The sequence below is a fragment of the Cnephaeus nilssonii genome (assembly GCF_951640355.1).
Source record: "Cnephaeus nilssonii genome assembly, chromosome: 8".
In the NCBI taxonomy this organism is placed as follows: domain Eukaryota; kingdom Metazoa; phylum Chordata; class Mammalia; order Chiroptera; family Vespertilionidae; genus Cnephaeus; species Cnephaeus nilssonii.
In genome coordinates, this window is record NC_137079.1 from 87,030,845 (window position 1) to 87,055,999 (window position 25,155).

The 25,155-nt window shown below is 40.9% G+C and overlaps 1 protein-coding gene across 1 annotated transcript in view; it reads left to right on the forward strand.

Moving 5' to 3' along the window:
* The first annotated feature begins 304 nt into the window (after window positions 1-304).
* CYSLTR2 (cysteinyl leukotriene receptor 2) overlaps window positions 305-25,155 on the forward strand; it is a 30,406-nt gene continuing 5,555 nt past the window's right edge. Inside the window, 3 exon segments of the mRNA XM_079779486.1 lie at window positions 305-479; window positions 3,022-3,184; window positions 3,403-3,475. The gene's annotated coding sequence lies outside the window, so the exon portion shown is untranslated.

Consider the following 25,155-nt stretch of genomic DNA (forward strand, 5'->3'; position numbering starts at 1 on the left):
TGATAAAGCAAGTGGGTGATGGGAAGTCCTCTAAACAGAACTGAAGTGCTGTATACTTAAGGCTAAAATGTTGATGTTACTGTTGCCATGGAAACAAAAAACAGTTAGGAGAACTAAAAGCCATTTAAAACCACTGACTCCAGCCCATCACATCCCCTTGATCTGTTGTAAAAGATGCTGATAAAAATAGTCCTTAGAGAGTCAGAGCTCATCTAGGTTTTTTCCTTTTAGATGTAGTTCCTAACTGGAAATCTTTCCCCTTTTTGAGAGGGAAACACCCACACCCAGTTTCTATGAAGGACAGATGGCCCACTGCCTGAAAAAGTTCCTTATTCCCTTGCTATTGGCTAACACTGTTTATAAAGTATAATTCACAGTTTCACTTTTCTTTTAAATGAGCAAGCTGAATTACTTGGAGGAGGAAAGCAGGAGAGACAGAAGACACAAACGCTAAGTCACTTGAAATAAAGAAACCTCAGGTGAGAATTTTTATCTTTGTTTTGTTAATTGTTGAGACTTATACCTTGCTTGTCACTTTAGACACAGTCAGAAGAATTATTTTTGAAAAATACGTTACTTTTGTTTGACTATAAAATTGTTTCTTACCATATACATAGCAGTTTAGAAAATATTAAGAAAGTACAAAATAAGGAAGCAAATGCCACAGATGAGATAGCCTCTATTGATGTTTGTGTGTGTATGTGTGTGTGTATGGTATTTATTTTACATTCTTTTTCTTTTGTGTGTTTCTATGTATAACTTTAGTTTGATTTTAATAGTTGTGTTCATATGGTATAGATATATTTATATTTATTTTTTTTACACAGCCATAAATTCTTGATAGTCACAATTTAAAATTGCTGGACAATATTACATTGGAAGGATTTACTGTACTTTACTATACCTTCATTTTGGGCTATATAGCATCTTTCTTATTTTTCATAAATGGGTCATTTTATTATGTAAGATGTATTTTTCCATTCAGGGTCTTTTTTTTTTGCGGGGGGGGGGGGGGGAAGTTAAATTGGATATTGTAGATTTCATTGGAATTACTCAGAGTCACAATGACAGGGAAAGTGTATGTGAGAGCATATGTTATTACCTGTTTATTACCCCTTTGGGGTCTCAATCAGTGGTTTTCTACTCTAGCTGCACATTGTACTCTAGCTGATCCTGAGGAGATTAGAAAATTACCCCTAGAAAAGGGGAAACTTAACTTTTGAAGGTAAGGCAGTCATCTGTAGTAGTTTCTTACTTTTCTTTTTTTTTCTAAACTTTCGCAGGTGGTTCTAATGCCCTCCCAACACAATAACAACTGACCTAAGTAATTTAAAATATTTTCCTATTTCTGACACATACCTGGGAGTAATACAAAATCAAGGGAAAGAAAGGTATAATTTCAGGCAAGCCACCTAAATCTCCCTTTTAACACTGTATTAATAATGCCAGAGTACTTTGTGGGAAATATAAGACTTCTAGCAATTTCTGTCATCCATCTCAACCGCATAAACTGTTGAGATGAAAATCTTCTTGAGAGTTTCAATTTACTAATGCTTTAAAGAAATTGATTTGTTTTCAAGATATTGGTGGTTAAAAGTTAGAGACACTGAGACTCCAGAATGTTTTAAATGAATCAAAATTTAGCCTGTTTAGATCTGTTAATATTCTGCCTCCCTACCCACCTAGGGTCCTAAGGTGTACCCCTATCATCTAAATAGCATGGGTTCTGGAAGAAAGCTGCTATACTTTTGCAATGTGAGTCCGTTGGTGTGTGTCAGGATCATCTTGGACATTTAAAAAAATCTCGTGTGTATTCATTCCAGGCTCAGGGATCCTGCTTTTCTAGTTTATCTTGCACACCAGACATCTCAGGTGTGCTAGTTCCCCAAGACTAAGCCTGGAAGACAGAAGTCTAGCAGGGGCTCAGCTTGTGCACTTGTCCAGTGAGCTCTGGATAAATGCAGTGTCCAAGCTGGACAATGCAGAGAAAGGCAAGCAGTTGCCTGGGTTGCTCAGCTTTGCTATAGAGCCTTATCAGATCCCCAAGACAACACCCAGCACTGTCTCTATGCTTTTCTCTGGATACTACCCACTGCCTTCTTTGTATTGTAGTTACTTTCGTGAGGGTTTCATCCTTTTATCGGGCAGAGAATGCCTGAGGCTGGAGTTCTCGCAGAAAACCCAGTACATGGCTCCACTAAGAATAAATGGGAAAGTGTAAATAAATTAATTCATGAATGAATGTGGACTTTAGTTAACAGCACATGTTTATCTCTGTTGAACCTATTAATCTCTTTATATTAATTGACCCATGGAGAAAATAGTAGCATTTTTGACAATATTTGCCGGAAAACTTCTCCTATAGGATTGATAAGTTGGTGGCAGGATGGGTTCACCCTTTTGACAAAGAAAGTAGCGAGGGCCTGAGCAGTTGGAGCCAAAGAACCCCGAAGTTGGAAGGGTCTTTAGGAAAAGCCAGGGCCAGGCATGGAAGCTTTTCGTGTCTTCGGTGTTTTAAGGAGAAGTTTCAAAGAAGAGAGGAAGCAGATCTGAGGAAGAACAGAAGGAAGACAGGAGAGGGGAGGACAAGGGAGGGGAAAACAGGCGAGGGAGGGACAGGAAGAAGAGGGTGAAGAGGAGAGGGAGAGAGGAGAAGAGCCTATTTGTTTCTGGAAGTTTAAAGATTACTTACGCTGGGAGAATTGAAAAGGACCCAGTCCACGGTTATTGTACATTATAATTGTAATAGTAGCCCTGTGCACGAATCCGTGCGCCAGTAGGTCGCTGCCGCCCTCCTGTAACTCACCCCGCCCCCCTCATAGCTTGCTGCCCTGCCTCCTCCTGTAACTCTCCGTCTCCCACTTGCTTGCTGCCCTGCCCCATCCTGCAGCTTTCTGCTGCCCACTTGTAGTTCGCTGCTCCACCCTCCTGCAGATCTGTGATCCGGTCATTATGCGGTTGGTCATTATGCTCGCCTCAGAGCCTAACGGATAATTAGCATATTCCTCTCTTATTATATAGGATTGTACATTATAAAAACAAGATTTTTATCATGAGAAAAAAATATGTGTTGTGTAAGTGTCATCCTGTGAAGCTATAGAGACGCATTTTGCCTCATTTGCAACTCTAGTTCAGAAAGCACAATTGTCTACAGAGTACTTGGAGGCATCATAGATTCCTTAAGGTAAGTTGATTTCTTTTTATTTTGAGTTTACCTTAATAATAGCTTTGTTTCCTTATAAATTCTCTGAGATATTTGAAGGAGGCTTCCCTTGTTAACAGAAGTGTGAGTAGTCAGCTATTCATTTTGGAAAGGTCACTCTGGCCACCAGGTAGAAAATGGGTTGAGAATAGCAAGAGTAGAAGCTGGGCGTGACAGAGACTGTGTTCTCTGTCGTCCAGGTGAGAGATGACACCTGTACTAGGAAAGCCCTGAGCTGGCTCCTGTGACAGAAGAAGGACCTCGTGGAGACAGGTGGGTAATGATGCCAGGTCTGCCTCACAGGAGATTCTGGGCAGCAGGATGGTCTGGGGGAGGAGGAAAGCTGGCAGTTTGCTTTGGTCCTTGCCCTCTCCTCTATCGGTTCAGGCCCACTGATCCCAAGCTATTGGCAGCTGCCTAGGGCATTTCTCAGGCAATTAATTCCCTGTTTTTCAAGTTTTCCAGACACATGGAGACATCCTCTCCTTATCTGCTTGTTTCCTACTATCTTTACATGTATTTTATACCCAGAATTCTAACAAGTTCTTAGGCATTTCTTTCCTGGACAACATAGGATTGCAACAGGAATGATAATGCATTGGATGTACATGATGTGCCAGGCTCAGTGCAGCTATGTAGGAGGCTTTCACCTGTACTGCCTCCTCTGGCTCTCTCAGTAACAGCAAGAGGATGAGTGCTTGCTAATGCTCACACTGTTGGCAAGAGGTAGAGCCAGGATTTGGATCCCGTTGGGACTTACTCACCAAGGGTTTTCATGATATCACAATACCTTCATATCATTCTAGGAAACATATGATGTTTAACAAGCTACCTTTGTAAATAATTCCTTTGCTCTAATAAATGAATTTAATGCCTAGGTAGGAAGGAAGGGAAAGAGAGGGAATTTTAATTTGAATTAGTGGGCTTTTGGGAGCCCCTGAGTCATGTCATTTAGTCACTTTGATATTGGGGGGAGGGAAAGGAGAGGTTCCTTTTGCTGACACAATCCCTAGGAATTATTGGAAGGAGTTTGGCCTCTGAAGTAATGCCTGCTGATCTACTATCTTTCTTCTTCTGGCTTTGAAATTAGAAGAATTAAGAATCAAGATTCAAATGAAAATGATTCTGCAGCCTTACTTAGATCAGAAATTGGGTTAATAATAGATACCTCCAATCTTCCTTAATAAAGTGTACTAATAAAGTACACTAGAAAAATGACAAAAATTTGTTGAGATAGTTTATAACATTAAATTCTATGTCCCTGGGGATAAGTTGTTCTCTGGGAGCATTTGTCCTCTCAAAATATCATAAAAAGAATCAAATTGTGAAACAACTCCAATTTTAGGGGCTAGTTATCCCCAACTGTGTCTAAAATCTGTCGGCACCTTTTTGCACAGGGAAATTCTCAAGTAAGGAACATCAGAGGAGAATGTGCAAACTAACCAAACAAGTAAACAGAGAGGAAAATTTTGTCAGAGAAGGATAGAAAAAAGACAACTATTGCTAAACCATCAGTCCAACACTGATACTTAAAGGATCTGGCAGTTTGGCCACACCAGAACTTTCCAAATTGTTACTTTTTACCCACGCAGCTCTTTGCCCTAATGGTGGCTCTGACAATACACATCTTCTGGAGTGCCTCTCCTCCCATCTGTCCATGTACCTTTGTGATGGTGGATGTCATTTTACCACACATTCTGTGGTCTAAGCAAAGTTCTCCTTTTAGAGGAAGAAGGTCATAGCTGATGTGTACTGCATGTCCAATCCTTCCCCTAAAGTGGGCAATATTTCAAGAAGGCCTAGCAACTTTCAGCAGAGTCCAGGCACAAAGGCTCAGGGGCTCCCATGGATTCTCAGGAGTCAGGGACAGTGCTAGAAAAAGAAGGAGGTGCAAGTTGAAGGGCGCCTATGGGTGGGCAGCTGGGAGAAATCATTGAAAAGTTGACAACTACAATGATTTCAAGAAAATGTTCTAATTAGAAAACAATATCATAGGGCATATCTGGTCTTTAGAACTAAAATAGGAAATCCGGTTAATGAAATTCAGAAGTTATTTTAGGGAGTTCTGAACTTTCACTGAGCATTTTAGAATTTAGTCAGGAGGCAGGCCAGAGAGATCAACCAATCACCAACATCCCTCTTCCCATTGGCTCCATCCTGGTGAATTCCTGAGAAATCTGAGGAGAAATAGTGAAGGGGGGGTGCGGGAGGGGGAGCTCGAAAGTTTGCTTATAAAAGAAGCCAATTAGGTTAGGCCATTACAAGGGAGAAACTGCTCAGTGCCCTTGTCTCCCACAGGGATTCTCTGCCTGTTGTGACAATTGCTTGTGAACACCTTCCCACCCTGGCTGCAAGATCTCATGCAGGTCTTCCCCCATGAAAAACAGACAGGTTCCCAAGACTGTTCTTAGGGACTTCAGGTTACTCTAGGATCCCATAGTAACACCATGGGCAACACGGCGCATTTTCTGTCTGCTAAGCTCCAGGGCAAGTCAGACACCATTTGTTTAGGTACTGGGAGGACAGGGCTTTATGAGCTTTACAACTTCCAAATGTGGAGTCCTAACCAGAGGACAAATATTAGACAGTACAACTCTGCTCTGCGGAGACCCAAGAGGGGAAACTTCAGTCATCCTGCAGGGTGAGTAATCAGGCCCCAGGGGTCTGGCTAAGAAGTCTCTCTGGGCCCCAGAATTGTTGAAGAGAAGTTCTGCAGGGCAGAGAAAGTGGTCTAAAGAGTTCCTTTCTCAGGAAACTTCCAGAGCCATAAATATTATTAAACACCTACTGATTTTCAGCAGTTCTCCAAATATCCCTTTTACTAATGGGCCCAAGGTGCTGATTTTACAGTTATGAGGCCTGGGGAAACAAATGATATTGGGAAGGCAAAGGGTGTTAGCTTGGTGGTGCACGTCGGGGCATTTTGAGGAACTTTGAGGGAGATAGCATGGAAGACAACTGGAGCAGCAGAATGACCCAAGCTGCTGCCTCCATAGAATGGAGAACTGTGTGGCTCACTGCCCTGCCCCCATTGATTCTGGAAGCCTGCACACCAGCTCAGTTCCTCATTCAAAAGATGCTGTGATCTCAATTCTTTTTGTCTACATTTCTGTTTTGATCTCCAAGAACTACATTTATCCTTTTGAAAAAATTCTTAAAGCATGAGACTGTTCCCAGGAGGCCAAGAAGGTCAACAAAACTTTGTTTCTACCATGACATTTCAACTAAGGAATGAGCTAGCAGTCTTGGATTTCAAGAACTAGGCACTCAGTGATGCTTCCCTATTTGGGGGAGGGAGGCATATTAGCTCAGCAATCTAGGACCTCTGGGATTTTGAGGGACAAACATGTAGAATCTTCCAACCCAGATGTTGTGATCTCAGTTCTTTTTGTCTACATTTCTGTTTTGATCTCCAAGAACTACATTTATCCTTTTGAAAAAATTCTTAAAGCATGAGACTGTTCCCAGGAGGCCAGGAAGGTCAACAAAACTTAGTTTCTACCATGACATTTGGTGCCTATTTCAACTAAGGGTTGTATCTTCTCTGCACAACTTTGGGGAGCTGAGTCTGGAAGCCTTCACAAAGAAATGAGAGTTGCAGTTTGGAAGAAAACTTGGGGCATTTTGAATTTGAAGCATTTATAAAACGTGCAGTAGAACTGTTTCTTTGCATCTAGAGCTGGGGAGGAAGAGCTGAGGGAGCCTGATTAAGTTAGGGGCCTTGATGGTAACTGAAGCCAGAGAAGTTGATGAGTTCATGCAAGGACGTGAGAACAGAGAAGGAAAGAGGATCAAGGACAGAACCTTGGGAAACATCAATAATTAGGGGACAGGCAAAGAGAACAGCAGCCTGGAAGGAAAGACTGGCCAAACAGTAAGAGATGAATCAAGAACGCAATGTCGAGGAGACCAAGAGAAAGACTGATTTAAGGGGGGAGTACTTAGTGGGGATAAAAGTATCAAAGAACTTAGCAATAAGAAGGTTATCATTGACTAGACAGTGAGGGGAGGGGCAGTGGAAGCCCAAGGACAGGAAACTGGTAAAGTCGCAGCAGTTGATAAAGTGACCACAATGAAGGGAGAGGACACTCTCACGTCCTGCAACTGTGAAGGGTTTCTTGCTGGAGGAAAAGTTTGAGTCAGGCAGGGACGATGCAGTCTTCTTTTCTCTGGAGACACCGTGATTCTTAATCTCAGCCCATCTCCCCCAAGTGACTTCAGTTTCTTCCTCTGTTCATTTCTTCTCCTGTCTCTTCAACCTTCATACGTCTGAATCATACTAGAGTAGAATGCACTCTGTACTTGGAGCCCAGCATAGCTAGTTTGACTCCCCACCCACTCACTTTCTAGCTGTATAACCATTACTCTTTGAGGTTTAGCTTCCTCACTTTGAAAAGGAGGCTAGTAAAGATAGTCCCTTGGGATTATTTTGAGTTGTAAATGAAAGAATGTATTCACTATGCATAGCAGGTGGTCAATCAAATGCTACTTTCCTCTTCTACCTAACTCCACGACCTATTCAAATTTCTATATTTCCTTGTCCTTTTATGCCTAAAGTTCCTAAATTACTGTTGTCATTTCTATCTCATCTTCCTCTTCTTAATCCACAGCAATAGCTGCCCTGCCCCATCCCACCACCACAGAGACCCTGAATTATACATAAGTAGGCTAAGGTCATTTGTTACTGCTCAGCAGCTGATTCTCCTCTCTTTTCTCATCTGATCTTCATGTCTTGCCTTTGAAACTCCACTCCTTCCCTGACTTCTGTGGCCCTGAGGACTCATGGTTTTCCATTTCCTGACTGCTCAGCCCACTATCAGTTCGTCTTCACCTGACTGTGGACCCCCCACTGGAGCCCCACCATGGTCCTCAGCTACCTCTGTTTATAATTGCCCAAGCACTCACCCATCCTGGTTACTTGAGTTAATATACAAAGGATCTTCACAGAGTGCCTACCACAGAGTAAATGCAGTGCAGGTTGGCTATAGCTCCTTGTTAAATACACAAGCATTTGCGGCCTGAGGTGGAAGTGAAGGTGGGGGTGGAGGTGGAGGTGGACTGATAGAGGAAGCATGCTTTCCCAGAGTCCTTAGGCAGGTTTGGCCAAAGCTGGGGGACTTGCAGTGAGGGGTAGTGGGGGTGGCTGATGGGTCAGACAGACAAGGACCCTGATGTCAATTTTACTACAAGGATTTTCCTTGTGGGAGTTTGAAGGCCCAGAAACAGTGGCCAAACAGAGGACTCAGCACATCACCTAGTAGCAATCAGGGAGTCTGCTGGCAGGGCAGGTCTACCAGTTCTCCTTCCCATGAGGGGCTGCTGCCCTTCACCTAGGGACTGCTCTGCACGAAATGCCACCACTAATGCCTTGCAATGATGATGCACACTGCACCAACCTCGATTCTCCAGAACATTATCTGTTCTTTAGCGGCTTACCACAATGTCACGGCAGCTGGTTGTCTGATTGCACATCACTCGCTGCTCTTCTAGGTATGTCCATGTTAGTGTGTATGAGTGCGTCAGTCTTGAGGTTCAGAGTGCAGATCACAAGCCCAGATCTGGAACTGAAGGTGAGCACATCAGTGGTCTCACAGTCCCAGTCAGTGCTGACGGTGGGGGAGGACTCTGCGACAAGTTCTCCTGTGAATGCATCGAAAATATATTTTTTTCTAAGTATAAAGGAAAATAACTTCTGTGAGGTTCAGGACAGTTGCAGCGTTGCTATGATCATGAAAACAGTCAGCATCAATGCAAGGTATTCACCCTCCTCCGATTTCAACTGGTCCAGCAGCACATTTGGGTTTCTCCGTAGCTGAAGTATGGCATCCCCATCTGCTGCTGATTCCCACTGTTTCTTCTTTGTTGTTTTATTACCAGTTAAGCCGCAGGAGACAAAGCCTTCAGTCTTTCTTTGTTCCAACCCCACTTTCAGTACCAAAAGCTATGCACACTCTCTCCTCTCTCTCTAAGGCAGTAGAAATTATGCTCTCAGTTTATTTCCAAATTTCCCTTGAATTTACCTGTTCATATATTTCTCAGCTTCCTGTCACATACTTAATTGGTCTGCCTGGTTTTTACAGCCACATCTAGCAGGTGATTTCTTTCTTTCTTTCTTTCTTTTTTTTTAATAAGCCTAATGAAAGGTTGCAGTGTAGTGTAGTCAAATATATTTTGTATTGGCAGGAAGGAACAGTCACAATGTTTCAAAGGTTTCTCAAGAGGAAGTGTTGAATTAAATGGAATTTTGGTTGAGTTGGCCCTGCTTTTAGCCTGTGCCTGTTAGCTAAGTGAGGCTCCTAGGAAGAGTGTTTGTATAGTTTCCCTTTTTAGCTTAACATGGGTTAAGAGGCTTTTGGATTCAAAGCAGACTCTGTAGTTGTTTTCTCCCTGCAGTCCTGGAAGTCTAGCAGTTACCCACCACTTTCCGCAGTCCCCTCGGAAGCCCAGAACCAATCCTAATCTCAGGCAGAGGAGATGAAGCAGCTCTGGGACACAGTGTTACCCTTGGGGATGATCTGATCCTGATCTTGTGCATGGACTCTAAAATTGGGCATCTCTCTTGTTCCTGAGGTTTGGTCTCTACCTCCTTCAGGGAAATGGACCCCTGTTTTAGCATCTGTGGTCTGAGTGCCTGTGTCCAAGGCTTTGTTCAGCATTTGGGCTCTCCAAGACTCAGGACCTGCCTGCACTGGCCAGGCCTCCTCTCAGGTCTAAAGTCCTCTCTTTGCATTGTGGCTCGGCAGTAAAGGGTCTGGCTGCTTGCACACTGACCTCCCCATGAATTCTTTCTTCCTCCCCAGTTGCTTAAGGAATCCCTAGAGTCTGTTTTTGATCCCCGCACCCCTCAACTCCCTAGTGGACCACCTGTACCATCTTTTTTGATGACCTTTGTGGGTCATACCTGCTGGATCCCATGCTCTGCCTATGATAGGGACTTTCCCCCAGCATCTGTAGCTGACAGCATCCCTAAAGGTTTGCCACACCCCAGGCTGCCTTCTCATTACAATACACAAGCCCTGTTGGTCTTGAGATGGGAGAAGTGGTGGTCTTCATGGTCAAAAAGTTTAAGGACTTGATTATTTTCAAGTCTATTTGTACTAATTCAGACTTTTCCTTGGCCTCTTACTTTTCTTCAGGATTCTGTCACAATCCGGGTTCTATGGTCAGGCTCTTTAGATTAAAGAGGTTCTATATGGCCATAGGGACAGGTGTCCATCCTATTAAAAAAAAAGCCCATTTGTAATAGAACACTTCCTTGAAAATTTATCTGGCTGGTCACATACCAGTCTTGGCTTCCTTGCCTTGTCTCCTATCCCCTAGGCTCTGTGTGTTAACCCTGACTGTAGTGCTATGCCCATCCAGAGCTGACACATAATTGTGACATCTCATCCAAATCCATGTTTGCCTCACGGGCTTGGTTTGTGTGTGCTGCCTGTATGAACTCCAGCATTGCAACACTGTCCTTTCTGATTTGGGGTTTGATCCTTCTGTCCTGGCCCTGCCAACCAATAGAAACTTTAGTTCTCTATGAAATTGGTTAAAACACTATCTCCAAGCTTCTGATTTTGCTGTATTCCCTTTCCCAAGTCAGGCTTCCAGACTTCCGGTCTCTTCATGACTATCTCCCTGAACTGTATCAGCAGCCTTGTTCTGTCTCCTGAGTCTAGAATATGTGTTTCTCATTCAGCTAATGGCCTCACCATTCTTCTTATAACCCAAATAGAAACCTCAGATTCACTGTTGAAACAGATCAAAAGGAGAGAGCCACCATCCATGCAATCAGCATTAAGGTCCTTGGTTGTCTCCGAAATAGGATATGGCCCTCAGCTCTGTACATGAGAAATTTCATCTTGTCAATCTACTCCTAAGCCTCAAGAAATCAATTTACAGAAACAAAACTCATACAGAACAAATTTTTAACCCAGAATTCTGATTTGTGTATTTATAATGGGGGATTCTACTTTCCCTTTATTGGAATTTTCTAGTTCACAAACCATAGTCCACTCTTCCAGTGAGGCCTAAGAAGATGGGTTATCAGAAAATTCCTGGTAGGCAGAGACTCAAAGTAAAGGAGTGAAGTGATTTTTGAGAGATTTTCATCATAAACATGTCAGAATAATCTAAGAGTAATCAGTATTTTTATAGAGTATGCTTTTCTAGCAAACACCAAGAGAAATCTGCTTAAAAATATATTTTTTATTGATTTCAGAGAGGAAGGAAGAGGGAGAGAGAGATAGAAACATCAATAATGAGAGAGAATCATTGATTGGCTGCCTCCTGCACGCCACCTATTGGGGATTGAGCTCAAAACCCTTGACCAGAATTGAACCTGGGACCCTTCAGTCTGCAGGCCAATACTCTATCTGGTGAGCCAAACTGGCTAGGGAGAGAAATCTACATTTTATACTTCATATGAATATGAGAATTGAGGTCATCAACTCATTCTCATAGTCAGTGGAATGACAGATGTTGAAGCTCGATCATTTACTATTCAAGAGAGTGAAGCAGCTGGGAACACTTACCAGTGCCATGTACTCTGTGAAGTGCTCTCGCACTCTCTCTCTTTCTCATTTAATCTTTACAACAACTCTATGAAATAGGTGTTATATGTCACTGTGGTGGTTGAATTATGTCCCCCCAAAAGTTAAGTCCAAGTCCTAAACCCAGGTAATTGTGATTGTGATCTTATTGAGAAACTAGAGGTCTGGTGCATGAATTCATGCACAGGTGGGGTCCGGCCTGCCCGCCCCAATTGGGGCTGATTGGGCCAGGCCGGCCAGGGGGAGGTGATGCGGAAGGTTGGCCGGCCAGCCCCACTCCCTGCTCGAACTCTTGGTCACTCCCGGTCCAGGGGACAATTTGCATATTAGCCTTTTATTACATAGGATAGGATCTTGGCAGATTTAATTAATTAAGATGAGGTCATACTAAACTAAGATGAACTCTACCCCAATGACTGGTATTCTTTTAAGAAGAAGACAAGACACAGAGACACAAAATACATAATGGGAAGATAATGGGAAGACATAAGAAAAACATTATGTGACAGAGTCAAGAGATTAAAGTGATGCATCTACAAGGCAAGGAATGACAAGGATTTCTGGTAACACCAGAAGCTAGAAGAAGCAAAAAAGGATTCTTCCCTAGAGACTTAGAAGGAAGCATGGCCTTGCTGACACTTTTATTTCAGACTTCCAGCCTCCAGAGCTGTGAGAGAATAAATTTCTGTTGTTTTAAGCCACCCAATTTGTGGTACTTTGATAAGGCAGCCCTAGGAAACTAATACAATCTCTATTTTATAAATGCAGTAATGGATGCTCAAAAATGCTAATTTAGTCTAAAGTGCTTAGAGCTTTTTGACTCCAAACACTTGAACACTTGCTTGTTGATTTGGTCTGTTGGGGAGTGGGGGGTGGGCGGGTAGAGGTTTTTCTTTCTTTTTTTAAAATCAAAATTATCTCCCAGATATATTATATAATAACATCAGCATTTCACAAGTAAGACCACATAAAATATTAGTTATGTGGGATAGAAGTATGTGTTAATGTGCAAAAAAGTATTCAGAGTAAAAAAAAAAAAAAGGAAGGATACTCTGTATAAATCAGACATTTTTCCCCCTTCAGAGCCCCCATAGAGCCTTTAACATGGATTCTGAATCTGCCAGGGAAGAATTCTAGAGCTTGCTGTGTTTTTCAGGCTGATTTGAACATGGAGGCCATATTACAGAGCATCTCATGTAACTCATATTCTTTGGAAGATACTTGTGGAATTGCTAAGTTAAAGGAAAAAAAAGCTGTTCTTTTTTGACATTTTTTATGCAAACCATGTTGTCTGAGTCACATCTTCACATAAGTCTCTGAAGGAGAATTGAAAAACATCCATACTGCATCAGAAATATACTTACAAACCACCTTTTGGTAGGTTAATTTAACTAATGTTAAATTTTTGCCATACCTTTTTTATTCTTTAGATTATTACATGGATTCTCACAGTCAGTATCTTCTAGTCCAAGGGCATTAGGAATATGCCTGTAGTTGAATAAGTTGGATTTATTGCTTTATTGTATCAAAAGAGAATGTACACGTTGAGAAACCGGGATGTCTCAGAATGAATATGTGAGGAGTTATAGGATTCGTGCTTGTGTTAAGTAATTTGGGAGTAAGATTCAAGAAAGCAAGACATTCCAGGAACAAAAGTGGTTATTAATTCTTATAACAGATTCTGAGAAACAGGTAGCCAGACAATGAAAATATGTCTCCCAAAATCTACCTGTTCTTTTTTTTTCTTTATTGATTAAGGTATTACATATGTGTCCTTATCACCCCATTGCCCCCCCACCACCACCCCACTCATGCCCTCACCCCCCTGTTATCTGTGTCCATTGGTTAGGCTTATATGCATGCATACAAGTCCTTTGGTTGATCTCTACCTGTTCTTTTCTATATATTCAGGAAGCTTCCCCAACACCCCACCCTAGTCATGGGCTGTTCTGTAGTATTTATACAGTTGTAATAAGAGGTGTTTACTCCTGCATAAATTTCCCTTTGACTGGCTAAGAAGAAATTAAGGACTTTGTCATTATCCATGGCAACTCTGTCTAATAAATTTACATTTAAACATAGGCTTTTTCACAGATAAAGCTGGACACCAGATAAAGTGAGACAGATTTTAATCAGTAATATACTATTGCAATAGAGAAAAGAGTCCAACAAGAACTGAACTCAGTTTTGATTTTTATAGAGATAACTGAATGTTCTCAAAGGAGAATGAGTAAATAGAGGTGGTGCTCAGTAGGTCAGGGAATTGAAAAATTATAAAAAGTTGGAAGGGAAGTTTGGTCCCTGTCAAATGCATCTAGGTTTGCTAACTGGTGTTATAGATGTTAGGCTCCTACCTTCCCATAGAGGCTGGGAGGCAGGGGCCCAATCGTCTGCTGTTAGCTGGGACACACAGTAAATTCTTTTGACAGCCTTGAGTTTCTCAGGCTGTTTGAGAAAGGGAGGTTAGGGTCATCACACAGATGTGGCCTTGAGCTATGTTAATGTTTTATTCGAGTCTTTTTGGCCAAGGAATCCCTTTTGAGAAGAGAGCTCAGAGGAGCTTGGCTGGAGTTTGATTAAGAAAAGAACTTTTGCCAACTTCTAGAGACGTTATATAATTTATGACTTTTTCCAGGGTCAGAGATGAGTTTTGGATGATCCTTTCCAGTTGCATTGTCTCAACTCTGGTAGTAGTTGATTGCACAGTCAGCATACCTGGGAGTCAGTTATTAGTCCTGCAAGTTCTCTCAATTAGCAGTGCTTACCTTTCCAGAGGTTTCTATGATGATTCACCGAAGAGCTGATGGTTCAAAATTCTAAAATTTTCCAACAATTATCCTGATTTCACAGGCTAAGTTAGTGTGTGACAGGTGGGTATAAGCCTGCTATCCACATGAGAAGTATCCCAGTGAGGCCAAGGCTATATGGGTATTGAGAGTTTAAGAATTATTTATCACAACAGAAATGAGTCTTTATTCATAGATTCCTTTAGTAAAGTCAAACATGTCTTGCAAAGCAGTCTGGAATGCCTTTGAAGAAAATGAAGGAACTGTTTTTATCCAGGATATGCCCAGCCTTTGTTCCCACACCTAAAGTGTTGGGTTTTGATGATAGGGTGGTAAAAACCTCAGCAAGCATTTTGTTGATGTGGGGTCAATGCACAATTTTTAAAAGATTCAGACTTGGCTGTCTGAGGGGAGGGCTCAACACAAGAAAGATGGTATCTGCCTGTTGGATGGTAGGAGGAAGGCTTAACACAGGGACAATGGCAGCTGTCCTCCCTACCTTGCCCTAAGCCATGCCATTTAGTCCCTCCAGTACATCTTTGGTCCTCTCCAAGCCACTGTCCCTCTGCCAGAGCCTAGGGTAAGTGCCTGCAAGCAAGTGAGTCTGTTTGCAGGCCCTAAGGGATGCCTGGGTTTCAAGCAACATTCTGTCTCAACGGGCCAGACAGAATCCTCACTGATTTTCACAGCCAGATGTTGTGGGGACTCCTCTTTATGGCACTGGTACTCCAGACTGAGGAACCAGGTGTGGAGCTGGTACCCTCCACTCTTCAGGAGGACTCTGCAGTGGAGATATCTCTCTTGATTCTCAATCATCACATGTGAGTGTGGGAGAAGTTTGTTCCAGGTCTCTGCCCCTCCTACCAGTCTCAGTGTGGCTTCTTCTTTATATATAGGACTTCTGTTCAGCTAGTCTTCAACCTTTCCAGGTTGGTTGTTTTATAATGTAGTTGTAATTTTGATGTGGTCATGGGAGGAGATGAGCATAGTGCTTACCTACTCCACCATCTTTATGCAACTTTTCCAGTATGACCTTATTCTGAGTTAATTGAGCTTTAGGTAAGTAATGAATGCTCCATTGGTAGTAGCTCAGACTTAAGGATTATGGTCAAATTTCACATTTGGCTGGTGCTTGGTGGTCTTGCTGTATAGATGTCAATTTTTTTTCTTAAGTGGCAGAAGACCATAATGGGTTATAGGATGAAGAGAAGGGAGATCAGCCCCAGCTGGTTTGGCTCAGTGGATAGAGTTGGCCTGTGTACTAAATGGTTCCGGGTTCAATTCTGGTCAAGGGTATGTGCCTGGATTGTGGGCTCGGTCCCCAGTAGGGAGCATGCAGGAGGCAACCAATCAATGATTCTCTCATCATTGATGTTTCTATCTCTCTCTCCCTCTTCCTTCCTCTCTGAAATCAATAAAAACATATATTTAAAAAAAGAGAGAAAGGAGATCATATTAGTTAATAGAGAGAGTGAAAGTATAATGATGGACAAGATGAGTAGTGAAGGGAATGAAAAAAGTGCCAAAGAATTAGAAAAGTAATGTTGTTCTGTGTTGTGTAGGAGCTGTCTGCTTCTGCAGTCTGTAGACTGCTGTTTTGGGCAGAAGCTGTCCACATCTGTAAATCAACAGCTTCTGGAGAATTTTTAAAATCTTCAGTTTGAGGACTTCCAGTAGTTGAGGGGAAGTTATGTCTTTTTAGCTGGTAACCATGAATTCAAACACTAAAATATTGGAGTTCTAATGCTATGCCAGTTGTTAAAGGTTCCAATAAAATCCTTTCCATCGAGGTTCAAGAGGAGTTTTTCTCTGATGTTTCCCAAAGACCAAATATCTAGGTTTCAGATCACATGGAGGCTGCTTTGGAGAATATTTTGGAAATGCATCTTTCCTGCATTCATCACAGTAGATTGCAATAGGAATAGGATAAAAAATTGGAAGTAATTCCCATGCATAAGGCAGCCTGTCGTTAACTCAGAGGAGGATAACTTGTGGGTCCTAGAAGAGATTGCTCTTACTACCTGCCATCAAGGTCAATGGAAATGCTTGGGCCATTTAAAGTTTGAGGGCTGTAGAATTCTATTAGTCATTTCTCTGCTGTTTGTGGATAAGGACAGTGATGTTTCTAAGTAAAAGGTAAAGCTTTACAGTTCTTTAACACTGTATCAGTGAAATGTGTGTCTCTTTTAATGTAGAGACAAGTTGGAATTACAAAATTAAGCAAAGTTTTATACTATTACAACAGAGCTGTTCAGCAAAGAAAAGCTTTAACATATTCTGAAAATAAACAACTAGAGCACATTCACAGATTCTTTAGAGATGTTCAAAGGAGCCTCGAGGCTACGGTTTTCCATCTTCTTCCTTCACAATCTCGCTAAGATTGTGTTGATGGCAGGTAGGGCGTGCATTGGAACCGCCCTAGCAATAGCCTAAAATTACCCCACCAGTGTTTGTTTAATGTCATTGCCAGTTTATCTCTGCTACTGTAGCTAATATGACGAAGCAGCCTTGCTAAACTCTACTTTTATTATGGCTCTCTCTTTAGGTTATAGCAAAGTATCCCAAGGTTCATTAATTTGTCATCTATTTCATAGGGGCTCTAGTAGTGTTAGGAAATCTCTACTTCTAAACCAGTTTGAATTAATGGATGAATCCAAAATTATACACCATATATCAATATCAATATTTGTTCTTTTATCTTTTTGGCAGCTGGCAAGTCTGGGTACAGGCTATTAATTTAGTCATCTGACCTTATTTTGTTTCAGGGTAAATTCAAGTCAGCAATAGCATAGCCTGCTTGACAATTTTTAATTTTTCTTTTTAAGTATGAACCAACCAACTAAAAAAGTTAAATAAGGGAGAATTTAGAAAGTCCATGCAGGGTATGTATACCTCCCTAACCAAACTAACCAATCACTGGTGTCCTTCTACAGAGGTGGGAAGGAGGGTAGCTGGGTTTAGAGTGTTACAGCAGTGAATGGTGATGTTGAAGGGAAACCACCAACATTGCACAGGAGTTTAAGTGATTAGCTGAAAAGTCCTGAGTTATTTCTATCAATAAAGAGTGTCTGCACAGCAGAGAAACTATTGTTTAGTGGAGACCCTAGATTTAAGTTGACTAAGTTAACTTAAGGCTTCTGCGAGCCTTGCTGCAGCTGCTATAGCTCTTAAACAATATAGTTACACTGTGGCTACTGAGTCCATAACTAAAATGAGCCTTGATCTCTGGTAGTTCCCATGTAATTGAGTCAGAACCCCTAGTGCTTGCTCAGACTTGTCATGACAGAAGAGGGAAAAGGATTTGTAAATCTAGAATCCTGGAAGAAAGTCTTTTGATACTCATTTATTATAGCGTTCTTTGTATTTAAACATGAGAATGCTTCCTTTAACTTAAAAAGTTTATAACCCTTGAAAGATATTTATACTATAGTATATTTTACTTAAGTATAATTAACTTAGCAAAATCCACTTTCTTTGTAATTTATCAGTTTTTTATTACTAAGTTTGATAAACAAAGACTCTCATAATAGTTTTAAATTAATTAAAATTCAATAAATTTTTAGAAATCTAATTATTTCCATTGTCCTTCCATTTATAGGATGAAGGAACTAATCTCATGTTACCTATTGGCCATTTTAATAAACCCAAAGGTAGTTTAGGCAGAAATGCATATAGTTTCATTCTGAACTTGAAAGGAAGAATCAAGAATAGTTATTTGAGCCCCGCTGGTGTGGCTCAGTAGTTGAGTGTTGACCCATGAACCAGGAGGTCACAGTTCAATTCCTAGTCAGGTCACATGCATGAGTTGCTGTCTTGATCCTCAATATAGGAGACAGCCAATCAATGATTCTCACATTGATGTTTCTTTTTTTATTTTAATATATTTTATTGATTTTTACAGAGAAGAAGGGAGAAGGATAGAGAGTTAGAAACATCGATGAGAGAGAAACACTGATGAGCTGCCTGCTGCACACTCCCCACTGGAGATGTGCCCACAACCAAGGTACATGCCCTTGACCGGAATCGAACCTGGGACCCTTGAGTCCACAGACCGATGCTCTATCCACTGAGCCAAACCGGTTAGGGCTCACATTGATGTTTCTATCTCTCTCTCTCCCCCCTTCCTTTCTCTCTAAAATTCAATGAAAACATATTTTTAAAAAATGCCTGCAGCATTTAAAGCCTTTATTAAAAAAAAGAATAGTTGTTTGAGGAGACAAAATATAAGTCACAAGTATTTAAAGTCAAGAAATAATTATGGTCAACATTGTAAGAATTCCCAGCAATTAACAATAGTTATTAGGGACTTAACTATTTTTAAAGCAAGGAATCTTTTTTAAAAATGATTTATAACTGTGTCAGAAGCATGAGAGCTAATTTTATATTAAGAAGACCCAAATTTGGCCCTGACTGGTTTGGCTCAGTGGATGGAGCATCGGCCTGCAGACTGGGAGGTCCCAAGTTCGATTCCGGTCAAGGGCGTGTGCCTTGGTTGCGGGCATATCCCCAGTGCGGGGTGTGCGGGAGGCGGCTGGTCGATGTTTCTCTCTCATTGATGTTTCTAGCTCTCTATCCCTCTTCCTTCCTCTCTGTAAAAAAAAGAAAAAAAAATCAATAAAATATATATTTAAAAAAAAAAAGACCCAAATTTGAATATTACTCTTTTTTGTACATTATTCATGTAATAATCTGCAGAAAAAGATTTCTTATTATGCACTTACACTGAGTGGCCAGATTATTATGATCTCTGAACACAATAATAATAATCTGGTCACTCAGTGTATATCCTATATAATAAAAGGCTAATATGTAAATTGTTCCTTCGACCAGGAGTTCGATCAGCAGGCAGGCCAGCCAACTGCCCATGTCCCCTCCCCCTGGCCAGGCTGGCCAGACCCCACCCAAGCACGAATTCATGCACCAGGCCTCTAATACACACACACACACACACACACACACACACACACACACACTGAGTGGCCAGATTATTATGCATTCAGAGGTCATAATAATCTGGCCACTCAGTGCATATGACTGCATTTAGACATTCACAAATTTGTAAATTCTATATAATAAAAGCTTAATATGCTAAGTGTCTGGTTGTCCGGTCGTCCATTCAACCAATCAAAGCATAATATGCTAATGATACGCTAAGGCTGCTCAACCGCTTGCTATGATGTACACTGACCACCAGGGGGCAGACAGTCGACCGGTCGACCAATCACTATGATGTGCACTGACCACCAGGGGGCAGATGCTCCGACTGGTAGGTTAGCTTGCTGTTGGGGTCCAGCAGATCAGGACGGAGCGAGGCGGGCCGGACATGCTCTGGAGCCCTCCCATGGTCCCTCCCTGGCTGGCCAACCTCCCATGTCCCTCCCTAGCCCCGATCATGCACTGGTGGGGTCCCTTGGCCTGGCAGGTGCCCTCTCACAATCTGGGACCCCTCAGGGGATGTCGGAGAGCCGGTTTTGGCCTGATCCCGCAGATCAGGCCGAGGGACCCCACTGGTGCATGAATTTGTGCAGCAGGCCTCTAGTATATAAATAAATAATAAATTTAAAGTGTTTACAGCTTTAAAATGAAATCTATTAAATAAAATAATGTGTATATCATATTTAATTTATCCTCTGAATAAATTGTTTCAGCTTCCTAATAAACATAAAATCATATTCATTATCTTATATACATATTTGTATTTCTCTGTATTAACCAGTTATATTAATTATCATCTTTAACTAAAGTAATTAACCTTTTTCTTCAAACATAAAAACAATTAGAGGAGATAAGGAATTATTTAGATATTTTTTCTATTAGTGTTTATATCATTCAATGAAAACAATTTTGATGTATAAACATATAATCCAAAGGCATTTGCATATTTTATCTATTGCCAATTCTAACGAATAAGGTAAATATTATATTTAGTGGCCAGTGTTTTGTATGTTTTATTTATTTATTTAGGCATCCAAAGGTTTATTAACTAACCATTTGCCTAAGGTCCTAAATTTAGGTAAGGATCAGGAAATTATAATTTTCGTTTCCACCACATTAAATCATTATGATGTATAACAATGTGAGGATTTCATAAATTTAAATCTTAACTTTAAAAAGGCATTCATTACTATCACTCCTTTTATTTTAATACAATGCCATTCATTTTTTTTTATTCACTTATTTTAGTTGAATGCGATTTTATATGTATATTTTAAAATTTAAACAAGTTATCAAAGTAGTGGAATATTGCTTGACTCATAAAACCAAAGTAGAAAATTTAGTTTAATAAAAAAAATTAACCCTGGCCTACAAACCAAAATGTTGTGTTGACACTAGTTTATATATTAAACTAAATATTTAAAGACTCTGTATCATGCCAAAAAATGTTATATTTTAAATTTAAGATAATACCTTTTCTTCTTTTCTCACAACTGTAATAATAACCTATTATGTAAATACTAGAGGCCTGGTATACGAAATTTGTGCACGGGGGTGTGTGTCCCTCAGCCCAGCCTGCACCCTCTCCAATCTGGGACCCCTCGAGGGATGTCTGACTGCCCATTTAGGCCCGATCCTACCGGGATTGGGCTTAAACAGGCAGTTGGACATCCTTCTCACAATCCAGGACTACTGGCTCCCAACTGCTCGCCTGCCTGCCTTCCTGATTGCCCCTAACCGCTTCTGCCTGCCAGCCTGATTACCCCCTAACCACTCCCCTGCCAGCCTGATTGATGCCTAACTGTTCCCCTGCCAGCCTGATTGCCCCTAACTGCCCTCCCCTGCTGGCCTGATCACCCACAACTGCCCTCCCTTGCAGGCCTAGTCCCTCCCAACTGCCCTCCCCTGCTGGCCATCTTGTGGTGGCCATCTTGTGTCCACATGGGGGCAGCCATCTTTGACCACATGGGGGCAGCCATCTTGTGTGTTGGAGTGACGGTCAATTTGCACATTACCCTTTTATTAGATAGGATAGAGGCCTGGTGCACGGGTGGGGGCTGGCTGGTTTGTCCTGAAGGGTGTCCCGGATCAGGGTGGGAGTTCCCTTGGGGAATGGGGCGGCCTGGGCAAGGGGCCTGTGGTGGTTTGCAGGCCGGCCATGCCCCCCCAGCGACCCAAGTGGAGGCCCTGGTATCTGGGATTTATTTATCTTCTATAATTGAAACTTTGCAGCCTTGAGCAGAGGCCAGGGTTGGCCAGAACAGTCGGGAAGCTTGGCTTCCTCCATTGCCAGGGAAACCCAAGCCTCCTGCTGGCTCCATGGCCGCAGCCATTTTGGGTGAGTTAATTTGCATACTCACTCCTGATTGGTTGGTGGGCGTGGCTTGTGGGCGTGGCGGAGGTATGGTCAATTTGCATGTTTCTCTTTTATCAGTGTAGATATTTTTAGTATTCATAAAGTGCAACACATGTTAATAAATGTTTATTTCAGACATTTTGACTGTTTATCTGGGCTAGATAGTCCTATAATGTGCACATACAAAGTGAGTGACCCTTTTCATCTGTTAATCATTAATTTCTTATGAGAAGGAAAGAGAGAGGAATCACAATTAAACATGATTAAAAGGGAGGCTGCTTCATATGAATATGACATTAACACTGAAAAAGGAGAATTATGTTCCCTCTGCAAAGAGAGGAAAGCATAGAAAACAGACTTTGAAATATACACCTATAAAACAGTTACATTAAAATTGATTTAAGTCCCTGACAATTTTATCAATAACTGATTAAAAAGCCAGTGCTTATTAATTCCCAAAGTATGGAACCAAAGGAGGAGGCTATCGCCAACATTCAACAAAAGAAACTTATTGTTCTAGAGTGCTTCCAAGTAAATAATCTTATGTCAAAAGCTTCCCAAAGTGGCTATTGTAATTCCAAATCATCCCTGGTGAAATTGTGCCAGTTGTAGAGATAAGCACACATTTGTGTTACAGTAAGAAAAGCTGAAGGAAACAGGTCTTGGGCTTGGAAGAGGTGCCGTTTTAGGTTGAGGGAGCCCCACGAGAGCTGCAGGGGTGAAAGGATGGTGCCTGGCCCTAGCTGGTTTGGCTCAGTGGATAGAGCGTCGCCCTGCGGACTGAGGGGTCCTGGGTTCAATTCTGGTCAAGGGCACATGCCTGGGTTTCGGGTTCAATCCTCAGTGAGGGGCGTGCAGGAGGCAGCTGATCAATGATTCTCTCTCATCATTGATGTTTCTATCTCTCTCCTTCTCCCTTCCTCTCTGAAATCAATAATAATAAAAAAAGGATGGTGCCTGTATGAATTTTTGTCTTGGAATTTGGACAAAGGTCAGTTGTCTCCAATTAGGGCTGAAAAAAAGAAAAGATAACAGTTTTTAAGGTCACAAAGATAAGACACAGCAAGTCTGTCAAAGTTTTGAAATGATGACCTGACACAAAGTTTATCCAAAGGACAAAGCTGGTTCGAGGAATGCTGGTCCTTCTGAACTCAGCCCCTGGGGCAGCTCAAGGATGGATGTAATAGGGAATTATTTTGTTCTTTCCTTATACACTTTTCCCCTGATAGACAAATAACACTCAAGACAATAGACAGATTATAGATCTGGTGTTAGAAGGCTAGGAAACCATTCTCACAATTTACTAAATTTACAAGTCTGATCAGTAACTAAAATGACTCAGAGGATCTATTCCTAAGAAAACAAAATGCACACTGCTGAAGGTTCTCAATAAAATGTCAGAGTTCAATGCAATATGAACTCATATCCAACCATGAGCAGGGGTCTCAGATTTGTGCACTATTACTGAGTTGAGGTACTAGTTTAAGTCAGGAAAAACTTTGCAGGAATCTTGGTCAAACTCCAATTTGTTAATATCCTTCAGCCGAAGACCACCAGAAACACACCTGTTATTGAACAAGTTGGCTTTATTACTAACTGCAACAAGGCTACTGAGAGCCCTTTCCCATCTTCCTTGAGATGATATCTCCTGGTATACAGTGTGCACAGGTTGGAGAGGAATGCTGTGTGTGGGGAAGGGGACCTTTCACAATAATAATAATAAAAGGCTCTAAATCCAAAACCATTTCCAGATGGAATTCTACAGTCATCTGGGGTATCCTGCTTAAATTACAACTAACCTGTTCCTTTTTAATTAAACTTTTCATTTTTAGCTAATTATAGCTTTTCATGCAATTGTGAGAAACAATAGAGATATCACTTGTTTTTATCTTTTCCCCCAATGGTAGCATTTTGCAAAACTATAGGATAATATCACAACCAGCATATTGACGTGGACAGTTATGATACAGAACATTTCTATCACAAGGATTCCTCAAGCTGCCCTGTTATAGCCACATCCACTTCTCTCCTATTACCATCACCTTCTTAATCCCTAGTAACTACTAATCTGTTATTCATTTCTACATTTTTGTCATTTCAAATATTTTTTAAAATATTTTTTATTGATTTTAAATATATTTTTATTGATTTCGGAGAGAAAGGGAGAGGGAGAGAAAGAGAGATAGAAACATCAATGATGAGAGTGAATCATCGATCAGCTGCCTCCTGCACAACCCCCACCAAGTATTGAGCCTGCAACTGGGGCATGTGCCCTTGACTGGAATGGAACCCAGTACCCTTTAGTCTATAAGCTGATGCTCTATCAACTGAGCCAAACCAGTTGGGCTCAAAGATTTTATTTTATAAATGGAATTGTACTTTATACTATTTTGAGATTGGCTTTTTTATAGCATAATTCCCTGGAGATTTATCCAAGTTATTGCATGTATCAATAGTTCACTCCATTTAATTTCTGGGTAGTATTCCATGACATGTATATAGTATATCACAGTTTATTTAATCCATGAAGGACATCTGGCTTGTTTCCAATTTTTTCTACTACAAATAAAGCTGCTATAAACATTCATGTATAGGTTTTTGTATGATCATACATTTTCACCTCCATGGGATAATTTTCCAAGAGTGAAATTACTGGGTTGTGAGGTTGTTGCATGTTTGGTTTTTTAAGAAATTGCCAAATTGTTTTCCAGAAAGACTGTATCATTGGCATGTAATATATGAGTAGTCCAATTTCTCTGTACTTGGTGTTGTTACTAATTTTTATTTTAGCTCTTCTAATAAGTATGTAGTTATAGCTCATTAAAATTATAATTTGCATTTCCCTAATGGCTAGTGATGTTGAACAACTTTTCTTGTGCTTGTTATCTATACATTGTCAGAAATATCTGTTTATGTCTTTTGCCCATTTTATAATTGGATTGGTGTTTTAGTTGTTTTTTAACTGGTGAGTTTTGAGAGTTCTTTATATATTCTAGGTACTTGTCCTTTGTGGGATATGTGGTTTGTAAATATTCTCTACTAGTCTATAGCTTGCCTTTTCATCCTATAAACAGGACCTTTTGCAGAGCAAAACTTTTTCATATTGATGAAGTCCCATTTATCAATTTTTCCTTTTATGGATTATGTTTTTTTATGTCAAAACTAAGAATTCTCTCCCTCAATCTAGATCCCAAAGATTTTATCTTATGCTTTTTTCTTAAAAAAAAATTTATAATTTTACTTTTTACATTTAGTCCATGATCCATGTTAGTTAATTTTTGTATAAGGTGTGAGATTCAGGTTCAGTTGTATTCTTTTGCCTATGGATATCTAATT